Raw genomic sequence first — 11,815 nt, 5'->3', positions numbered from 1 at the left:
TTCATAGTTGTTTTCAATAAAATGATTTTGTTTTATCTAGCAGCATGTTACGTGAGTAGCTTACTTGAGTGGGAGCCTAATGCGTCAAATCGCATCTCTCTAGAGGCAATACTGCTAGGTATCCTGCGTTTTTTTCTATGGCCCTCAGCCAGTCGATCTGAGCTGCTACTGTGGCTGTAGGCTAATGGCCGTGATGCAGCTACTTCGAGCAGTTGACGGCTAGAATCCATTAATCAGTGAAATCTTTTTACCCTTTTGATTTTCTTCCCTCACGTCGAGATCGAGCCGTATCAGAATTTAGTAGATGGGAACAAAGTCGTTACGTTTTACCGATCAGTCAAGATGCCTTTTGAAAACAAAGGCACCAGAATTGATCTCCGTGATTCAACCTATCGCGCGCCATACACCTGTGCACAAGCTTCCTTTATGGTTCATCTGGATCTAACAAGAGTTCCAGTGAAGGGAAAGAATTATTTATGATTTAATTAAGTTGTCGAAGAATAGTTACCGTTGAATTCCGGTCGAGTTTTTTTTCAATTGATCGACTTCTTAATTAATATTAAAAGAGAGAAGATTCCAAGCAACAGACAGCCGCTTGAACACATAGGAACACACAACTGAAACTTGGCACTATATGCATATATATATAAATAACAGGTCGCATAGCATAATGAATATTTTAAACTTTTTCACAGGCTTTGTTTATTTGTTTTCAATAGAAGTATACGCCACGATAACCTTATTCTTCTTCTACCATTTGGATGGTATATAAGAATCTACAATGCGTCGAAAGGCAATTTCGACGTTATGCTGAGATATATATTTGTTTTATTAGAAAGTTCCCGGAAATACAAAAAATATGGTAATCGTCGTGGATGATAAAGACTACGTCTTAAACTCCCGCATTTTTGCCACCGTGATTCTCGTAATGTAAGGTCGAGCATGGTGCAATAGGAGTGATTAATTTTTGTTCACTTATTTTGGCTGCTTTATGTGAAGATTTTCACCATCCTCTTTTGTTGCTGGTAGTACACTTTAGTTCTGATCGACGAACAAACACTTTTAACCTGTAATGGATAGCATCTGCTTTAGACTATCGAACAGACTTTTGTAGCATTCAGTTGTATTCATTTAGTGGCGTAACGACCTGCCATTGGAATCAAGTATATTCCCGCTTTTTAATTTTCCGCTCAAATCCGTGCGGCACCCATTTTTTCAGTTTTCTGTCTTAATTTGACCAAAATGAACGAGTACGGTAATTTTACATACAGCAAACCTGAGTGCTAACATCAATGCACTTTGAGATAGATCGGCTTCTATCATAGTTCACAACTCGTCGTTACATAAGGCTAATTTCTTACTTCAAAATTTCCTTTCCAAAGTTTTTGAACTATCGGTTCACAGTGTTTCCGACAGTAGAACCTTTATCGAATACAAAATCGACTGTTTCCGTCGCTCTAGTTTGAATAACGCTGGGACTCACATTAGTAAACCACTTGAATTTTCATATCTTTCAGGGCTCATTAGAATCCCTATAACAAAAGCTTGAGTAACTATATCTGGGTAAACAATCTCAGTTTTCAAAAAGTCCAAGTGCATCTCTAGTACGGAATAAGTATCGTGAAATATCGCACCATTAGATAGCGTCATCTTGACATATTTGTCACGTTTCATACTGGAAGATGTATATATATATTAATAGGCTAGGTCGATTACCGGAGACTGCCAGCTAGCGGATAAAACTCTTATATACGAGATGCGTCCGAACTAGAAATTGCCGTTTTTAACATCAGATTTCCTTGTCAAGCTCGTACTACACATAAATCATTGTGGAAACCTTTTTATCCTCAAAATCAGTCTCGGTATGACCCAGACGCACAAGGTATTCTTTAAATTACACAACTATGATTCATAGAGAGCCGACCACAACTGAATTCATTATATAGCAACAGCTCCTCCTACCGTTCTTCTTTTTTCCTTAAACACATGCTGTTTTTAAACGCTTGTATTGCATTACAGGCTTATGAGTATAGATTGGGTGGACACTGCACGTAGCAGAAGCGTCGCATAAGGCCATGCTGGCGTAGCTAACTAACTGTAGCGTCGAATTGATACCGAAATGGAAGTGTGATAAATAACAATATTATACATATTAAAATAACAATATTTTCTAAATAAACGCTTGTATTAACAAAAAAGTTTTAAAAATAATTATCCCAGATAAAAATCACGCACGGCTTTAGTTTAAAATATGTTGTCATATCTTTATATATAGAATATTAGCCCCACCCATATAATCTAACGTCAATCGTAACTACATATCAACAGAAATTGAATGTAATTTAAATCTAACAGGTTTCTATAGGGAAGTAGAAGTAATTTTTAGTGGAATTGCAATCGACCAAAAATTTCTAAACGACCGTTTTTCTTATGCGTTTATCCTATCTCGACTCTGCACATTTTTGTGTCTCCATATAGAGCAAATTTTTGTCTGTACTTTCTGCGTGTCTGGCTGTGGGGGCAACTTTCTCCTTGTCGCGGCATTGTACTTTCCTGTTTCGACGGATCCCTTTAGCATATCGATTTCGCTAGTACCTTCAACTACGTTTACAACGTGGTTTACCACAGTGATCGTACCCAGGTCAAGCAGGCTGTGCAAGTTATTCGCAATGAAGTTAGCTATAGCCGGCACCGCACCAGTTACAAATAGCTTTTCGATCTGATCACTACAGATCTGCAAATGAGACTACTAACTATTGGGCACTATTTAGGCACGTAGTAAGGATTACGACAGTCTTACTATAATTATCATATGTCAGGAAGAGTCACTGGACAGTATTTTAATTAAGATTGTATTTGGTTCTACAGTGTTTCTCAGTGCCACGGCGATTGGCTTTAAGTAGATGTGTAGGGCGGTAAGCAAAGCTCCGCGCGCGACAACAACTTGCGTCTGATGATAGCTTATATACGCATACGAACATGGGTGGGTACAAAGATGTCGTTGATATCCGATCACACGATTATGTCCAGCAGGCAGCAGAACTGTGTCTGTGTCTACCATTTGTTTGATAAACAACCAACTTGCATGTTTGATTTAGTATTATTTACAGGACTTAATGGCGATCGACCCAAACGAGTGTGCACCATCCACAACGTACACAAAATTGCATGACGAGACGAATACTTCTAGGAAGAAATGTTGGCCTTTGAGCTCCTTCTTTCTGTAAAGTGAAAACATTCTATTCTTGAATGGATTCATGGAAATTACACTGAGCATTCTCTCTCACAAACTTCATTGTCAATATAGTTGGTTAGAGAAAATTATCAAAACAAGTCTATCAAAATGCGTTAAAAGTTAACTTGGGAGGTATGAACATAACCCCTACGCTAAAACACCATTAGATAGAGAGGGGTTTAAGCCGGTTCTTTCTAGGAAACTACTGCCAATGTCTGCCCAATGAAAAATGCCGAAATTGTTTAATTGAGTGGAATTCATTTTAAACTTCGCTAAGTAGATCACAAAAACAACATTTTGTACAAACCTATTTCTGTGAAAACACAAAAATAGTATCATCTTGGGGTGGTTGTGATTCTAGCTGTCCCAGCCAGGCTACTCGCGATATCTAGGTGCGTAGTATTTTTCAAATGTGCGATACATTTTGTACAAATATACACATCATTTGCTTCGTAAACATTTATGGCAGTATATGGCTTATGATAAAAGCCATGAACCGTGCACCTGGTTACAACACGGCAATTAGCGGTTCAGTACAATCGATGCGTTATTTGTAGATCTTTACACTTGCTTCAGTGAACTTGCCCTTCTAAGTCACGAGACATTCCCTAAAGGCAGGTGTAGGCGGCAGGTTGAAACGTCATTTCAAGTTCTCGATGCACAAGGATGTCCCGACAAGGAGGTAAACTAGCCGATTTCGTGCCGTGTACTGGAGTCCAGGAACATGCTAAAGATAGACAGCTTCGAGTTGATTAAGTTGTGTTAAAGAGTTCCCCTAGATGATTCTTATGCTATAGGCCGGTACTAGGTCGAATCGCCAGAAGGTTTTAGCGACTGAAAGCAGGTAGGAATTTCTGGTAATTAAACATCGATACGTGACGCGCGATGAAAAACTTCTGCTGTTGAATTAAAGAAATAGCCCGAGAAAGGTTCGTAAATGACATTCAATAGAGCACGCCTTGGGAGGGAATTTGCCCTCTCTTCCAAGTTTCATCGCCATTGTTTTCGTCAGATTCACAGTTAAGCCGAGCTAAACTGAGACTACACGTTGTCTAGCTCACGCTTACTAAACTTGGAAACGGCTGCCTCCATGCACGACTTAGCCGTCAGTGTACAAGATTATCTTCCCAAGGTTTTTGGGCCTTTGCGAATGAAAAGAATAATGGTCGCACTTTGAGTTTTTGCTATCGGCTAGCAGAGCCCTACAAGACGTCCTGAAAAGTCGGTTGATTTCGAAATCCGTGCTGCTCCTCCGGTATAACACTAGATATCTCTTGAGACTGACTTAGTCTTGTTGTTACCAAGGATTTTTTCCCATGCGACACTACGAGGTTGCAAGTTATGGTTCTTCTCACTTTCAGGGATGACTAGGCGATCTGTCCCCCTAGATAAAACGTTCTTTCAAATATATCCGTCAAACAGCGGCGTCCAGTAAAGGATTACGATTAGAGCATACCTTCGTTATTCATTCCTTGTATCCGAACCCGTATTTTACTCGAATGCAGATCTAAAAGAGCTTAACGATGTCCGTTATTAAACAATCAGCCTCGATAATGTTCTTTCATCGTTGATCGTTTGCTCCCAGGACCCCGAGCATACGCATAAATCTCTTAGTTTTGAATCGTTCAGTTCAAACATAGTGACAAGATAGTCGGTTAGAATCGATGAGTTGATCGGCCACGAGGCTGAAGTCCGTCGGAAAAGGCACTTGTATGGCAGGCTCTCAGTTTTTCAATTCAGATTTATTTCTTGCTACACGGGGTAACTTAGTTATTGCGAAGCATACTTCCTGCTGATAATTATTATATGGTTAACAGATCTCATTCCGGGCTACACCTCCGCGAAAAGCCTGCCCTCTTTCTGGCGTCTCCAGGTAGAGCAACAGAATTCGTTAAACTATGAACAACGACCTTAACTCCTTGCTAGCCCATGAGGCTGTAGGTACTGCTCTAGAATATTGTTTTGTGTTTTCGATATTGACGAGATCCCGCGTAACAGCACTTTGACAACGAGCTCGCTTAGAGTTTTGAAGGTTCCAGCATCGCGGAAGAAACTTTTTCCTTTTTTTCGGAAGTAAACATAAATCGCAGGTGTAAATCTATAGCAATGGGGAAGGTCACCCACCTGGTTCTTATAGAAAACTCAAACTCTACCATTAGCGCACCTTAGGCCAGCATTTTGTTGAGCAATAGTAAAAGCCCTGCAACTCAGATCCGGTTGTAGCCCTGGTTCTAGTCAGCACTAAAAGATCTATGACTTCCAGTGCTGAAGGTACGAAAAGCAACATCATTACCGCGCCTCCACAATTCTACTCAGCTTTTCAACATTTCGAGGATTTATGACCTCTGTCATGCAAGCAACCGTCTTTTCTAGTTCGCTACTGGGCGCCGGGGCATGACTCTGTATGGGCAATCATCCTGGGCAAAGCTTGACTTACCAAAGCACCTTGAGCATCGGTACCTATGGTAAAGAGGAAGAGTATAACCACTCCTGCAAGCCTGCATCAAGATGAGGCAAGCGGCGCCGAGGCTACTGCGACCGTGAGGTTAGTTTCGATGTGAGAAACTCATTACTGGTAAAGCTGATTTGTAACGGAGACTGAAGCGCTAAGGGTGCCGGAAAGAGTTGGCTATATTTCATCTTGTGACTTTCGCATGCTTTTTTTGCAGCTTGTTACGGAATGTAGTGTTTTCATTTTTTCCTAACCCTTCGAGTTTTCGCATCTAAAAAATCTTGACCCCCTTTGGCAACGTGATTCACGGTCTTTTCAGCTATTTCACCTTGGTAGCTGCAGCAACGGCGGTCGACCACGTGTCGTCGGGCGATAGTCAAAAGAAGAAATGAGAACGGAGAGTTTATTCAGGCACGTTTTGAGTCAATGTGTCATTACCTGCTTTACAATCAGCGGAGACAGTGGTACAGATGACGCATTTACCTCTGATGTGACGATGGAGACTTCAACTTGGAGCCAATTGTGCCAGCCACATATATGAATACATCCTTTTGAACTCCGTGCATTAATGATATTCTGTTTGTAGAAAGATAGCCACCATGTCGCTCGTACTTGCTATGTATTTCTCGGCCTGTGCTATGACATTACTGTCATACTTGTTCTTGAGACTTCGCCGAATTAAGTAATCCCCAGCCCTTGAGTGACCGGAGGCACCCTTTAATCTGCCCCCCAGGTCTGTTAGAAAAGCCAAAATTGAAGCTTTGGGGCCATCTAATACCTCGGTGCGCCAGTGCTTAGAAGCTAAAAAAGTTTTAGAGTGCGTCATATTCTGATTAAGTTGTGGTGCTCCGTTATGATCACTGCACGACGTAAGATTGAGTTGCAGGACCAATGATAGCCCCATCCCAGATTAGGCGTTTCTCCTCTGATTGGGTATTGATGTTATGCCGCCGCAGTGGGGCGATAATGATCATGCAAATGGGTTCAGTATATCTGGCTTTACGAATACCCTTAGGCAAACGTCTATTAAGCATCGAATGAGGTAATAGCTGGTCTGCAGCAAAGACTTGCGCTAACTGGCATGTTGGTGTCGTCAATCCAGCTATCTATGGATGTTGATCTATGGATGTGTTGTCCAGCCATGTCCCAGGTCCTACTCGAACTGGCAGTAACAACTTGCTTTTAATTTTATTGTCAGTGCAACGCTCAATAGTATCAGACTCAAGGAAACCGTTGTACGAATTCTTTAGTTTTACCCTCGTTAGCCACCTTCAGTCATAAACCTTGTTTTGCCTCTTTCTAGGACATTCTATAGCATATGGTAGAGCCCGGCAAGTAAAAGAACATCCTTAATGAAACGCTCACGTTACGAGAGAAACTGCCAACAAGCCACACTAAACAATTCACAGGGTATACCTAAGGATGTAAAGCTTCCATTTCCGAAAATATAGGGCGTATTGGGAATAAATTTTATACGGAACGCTGATATCTAATATATGATAAGTAAAAGCTTCTATGGATGCTAGCAGGAGTCGTTCTGGTACGACTGAAATTTTCTGTAAAGCATTTCTCGGACAGAAAATGGTGTACCGAAAAACTATAAGGAGATAGAAAGAGCCCGCTAGTAACGAGGTAAGAGGCGACACATTGTATCCTTGTTCTCTTATCATAGCGTGGTACCAAAGAAGTCTTGAAACATACCCGAGAAATATATACCGACGTTTCAATGCTATTCTACGTACTGCATTCTAGGTCGCAATACCGTGTGGAGCTTTACTCTGAGATACAGTTGTTGGGCCAGATCCAAATCTTCCCTAAGCAGAACTTCAAATCCATTTGTGATCCGACTTGCTTGAGGGTCTGCGAACGGATTGGAGGATCACAACAGTTTGGGTGTGCCTTAACTATGGTACTAACTAACTAATGTCCCTGATGGCACAATAAGAGAAGGATACATCCAATATGTTCTACCTCGGACGGTTTATGTTAACCTTACGGTAGGCTCTCGGAGCCACTGCCGTATATAAGGGCCGCTAGATTGGCGTGAACGAAGGCCGAGAGTGATTTTTCTTTTTGTAACGTCTTTACAAGACATCGTTTGGTATTCGGAAGGTTTCTGTGTAGTTCTGTTGTTTTTTCTGACCACATGCTTGAGTCATGAGTTAGCTTTCAAAAATATCTAGAACGAGCGCTATTATCTATAATGAACTGCAGTTTTGTACCAAAATCAGATATATCCACCGCTTACAGATATTTCTTCGTTGGAAAATCTACAGATGAGCTTGACGTTTTCTCATTGACGGTTTTTTTTCATGATTTCGACATGGCTGTCTCAGACAGGAACAGTCATCCCTAAATGGACAATAAAGAGATAACGGCAGAATTATTTGGCTGGGTTAAATGGGCATGAATGTTTGTTTGCTTGCCTCTTTGGGTCTGTGTGTGCATGTGTGAAAAGTGATATTGAGGGAAAGACCAGATAATTCATATTGTAAGGTTGACTTGCATGATTTCGAGCTGTAAACCCTTGACAGTGGTTTTCAATTAGTGAATCAGTTCGAGCAATAAGGATACCATACATCTCTTTCTGTGAGCCCCAGACGTAATAGGGATCGACTTTGGTTAACTTAGTCATAGCTATAGGACTTATTGCAAAGGACGATTTGTGAGGGCCTTTTTAACGACCTGAGGCATCATGAACGATTTGATTAAAGCCTTTGACTAAGAAATGGTTTGCATTTTTATCCGGTATCACTTCTAAATATCATTTCAGGCACTTGAGCCTTAGCGAAAAACGAAATTTTGTTTATATTCTTATATATTTATCACACGTGAAGAGTTATATATATTTATATATATCACTTCACGTGTTTTCGATGGAATGGACAACCACGTTAGCACCGCAATATAATAGAAACAAAGAGATGAAAATAACCAAACAAACACAACGAGGCCTCTTAAAGGCACATACGCGAACGGTGTTGCAATACAAAGTACCCTCGATAATTTGTGTGATGGGGCGGTTAGATTTGAGACTTTGCAAATCTGAGGGTATTTTCGGAGAGTTGAGGTCGGCCTAAGTTTGGCTAGGTGAATCTGTATGGAGGTTTTCTATTGCCTAAGTTCAGTAGCAACCTCAATTTGTTTTACGTAGTGTCGCTGCGTGGTATTCTACCTATGATATGCAGTAGGACAGAGTCCTGTAAGGCGGCATCAATAAACAAGTAGATGAAAGATACTGGCGACAGCATACAGGCCAAGAGAAATAGCAATGGACAAATTTAAGCGAGGGATAAGACGGCGAATTAATAGAAAAGTTGCCAGAGAATACCTATATCAGGACACTGTCTTTGTACAGATATCTTCTCTACTACCTAGGTTTCCGTTCATTAATTTGACGCTGTATGTCTCACGATATCCGAAACTCATATTTTGATCTGTCCTCACGTACTCGATACATATGAGAAAATATCTCACCTGGAACTGGTCTTGGAAGTAGTAGTCTCCACTCGAGGCACCATTAATGAGGCGAATAAACATGGTTTATAAAAGAAGGTAGTTGCCGTCTACCGATGAAAATGTGGAAAGGCACCCCCTAAACAGCACACTATAGACTTCAAAGCAAACGACTCACGTGAAGCTGGCCACCGACCTGTGGAATAACACAATCCGTATGTGAGGAAAATGTAAAGAAACACGAACGAGAAGACTAAAATAGAGCTATGTAAACTGAAATAAATCATTTAATGAACTTGGGACTACAAGAAAAACGGGTGAGACCTTCTCTAAACGTATTATTAACATTATAAACTGCAGCTGTACACGCATTTGTCTTATGATGCGGGTTTATTTAGATCTGCGTGCATGTTTATATTGCGGTTATTTTGTCGCATTTTATCCTAGGCATGTCTTAACCCATAGTGTTACTATTATATCGGTGTTGTCATTTTCTGTCCATGTTTCAAATACTGAGTATACTTAAATCTTCCTGCACCACTCCGGCCGCACGCAAATGTAGCTTTCTATGTAAATCGATATTGATCTTCTTTGGCCAGTTGCTAGCCATGCTTTGGATTTCTGATCACATGAACGACATCACTCACAGGTTATGGCACCCCCGATTAATCACACACCTCTATTATTTTTTCGTATTACTCGAACCCACATTTAGAATCTACAAGCTCTAATAACAGTCGCATCTGTAGTCATTACAGATGCGAATGTTATTAGAGTTAACCATCCTATATATATTGTTATTTATAGTTTAATATTAGCTAGTTCTGCAATAGCCTGCAGAGCTATATATATGTTAATCTAGCTTTATATAAAACTACGTCTTAGAATTTTTCCAACCAGATTTATATATAATAACGGACAATCAAACACGAACAAGCTTAACTATATTATCGTTTTTGACAAAAACGTCCTAAGGCTCTAATTCCGTTGTTCGTTTCTACCGTTTCGTTAGACACAGCTAAAATGTCTGAAGCATTTAAGAGGTGATTACTTATCATGTAGAATCTTGCAAATTAACAGAAAAGAGATATTTGTAGGAAATAAATAGTTCCATATAACAAAGTTTCAGACTATCATATGTATTTTTTAATTGTGCACACCGAAAATTGCTAAGTGTTTGAATATTGTGTGAATGTAAAGTACCTGCTGGTTGTTGGTACTGTAGGCAAATGGTGAGCTATTTTCCTAATCGCGTTGTTATCTCTAGCCAAATACGACACCCGTTCGAAAGCGCCCACTCGGACGGCTGGGGGAGTAAACGTTACGATAGTACATATGGAAATTCAGAAGAACTGTAAAGTGGAATCTTTAATCGACAGCAATTTCAGCATATGTAACACTTGCTCTAGGAAACTTGCCCTACTAACTAGTTTCTTGATTTAAGCGAACTTGTCGTATGTTTTACTGAGCAGGGGGTCTTTCGTTACATTGTACAATAGATGAAAAGGTGTCCGGCTTTTAACTTTTCAGGCACAACGGTTAGCAAGGGCCCCACCTGAGCAGATATTGGTGCTGCCGGACTTCAGATATGAGTCCTACATATTAGAAAAAGCTATACAACAAAACTCGCTTCTGTGGTTTATACCATATACATATGGTACCTCTGAAGGGGTCAAGGCGCGTCTATACGTACACAGCATTTGAATTCATCCCTATACTGTTTGGCCTCTGAAACCTGATCATTCGATAACTTCTGACTCTTGTGCATGGCTTGCCGTCAGCTGGTGTCCTGTTGTACTTTTTTGCGCATCCTGAGCGAGGCGACAAATTTGGCAAAATCAATTTAACTAGTTTTGCCCCTTGCAAGTTTTTAACAATGAAAGTAGTTAACTCATACGTGCATAGCGTTGTTCGCCTCGTATCGCATTATAACATAAATACGTTTTTAGTGTTTCTTAATCGTTTCGATAAAAAACGACACGATTTACTTTTAAGTTGAACAGTGACTTGGCGCTCTTCTTGAACACCTCCCGTTCTTCTCAGGTTCTTCGTGGTTGTCCAGTGTAGCATAGCATTCGGAAACTCTTGATTTGTTCTAAGAGTCACTTACAATTGTGCTGAGACAAATATGCAAAATTCAGTCAGAGTGTCATAGATGACCGCTACTGGTAAAAAATCAAGGGAAGATAAATTTTTAACGCCTACTTAACTGTAGATTTCAAATCTAACCAATTGAAACGAAACGTTGCAGGGAGCAGATAAGTGAAATTGTGTTTCCTCAGATAAAAAAAAACTTGTAGCAAATATCATATGTAAAGAGTTGTTTCTACTTTATTAGATACGTCAAATCGCAACAGTTGATAACGTAGAGTCTAGCAAGTTATGGATAATCAACTTTGCATAATTCAGAAGCAGATTTGACGTCTGGGGGAAGCGTCACAATTGCAAAGATATAATGAAAGTGTTTTCCTATGAAGAGCAAGCAGGGACGAAGATTAGTGATAAAACTGATTACGAACTGCTTTATCCATGGGTCGATGTATTTTTTTCTGTTAAAAATTTCACACTGTAAGCTAACGTTAACAAGCGAATTACAATAAAATTAAATTTTCACTTCCTCTGAACAGCACAACCGAAATAGACCCGCTACACCACGAGGTAAGTCTCTAACA

The sequence above is a fragment of the Varroa jacobsoni genome, unplaced genomic scaffold (assembly GCF_002532875.2).
Source record: "Varroa jacobsoni isolate VJ856 unplaced genomic scaffold, vjacob_1.0 scaffold_254, whole genome shotgun sequence".
In the NCBI taxonomy this organism is placed as follows: Eukaryota; Metazoa; Arthropoda; class Arachnida; order Mesostigmata; family Varroidae; genus Varroa; species Varroa jacobsoni.
The sequence above is the reverse complement of the archived record's forward strand: the minus strand, read 5'-3'. Positions refer to the sequence as shown.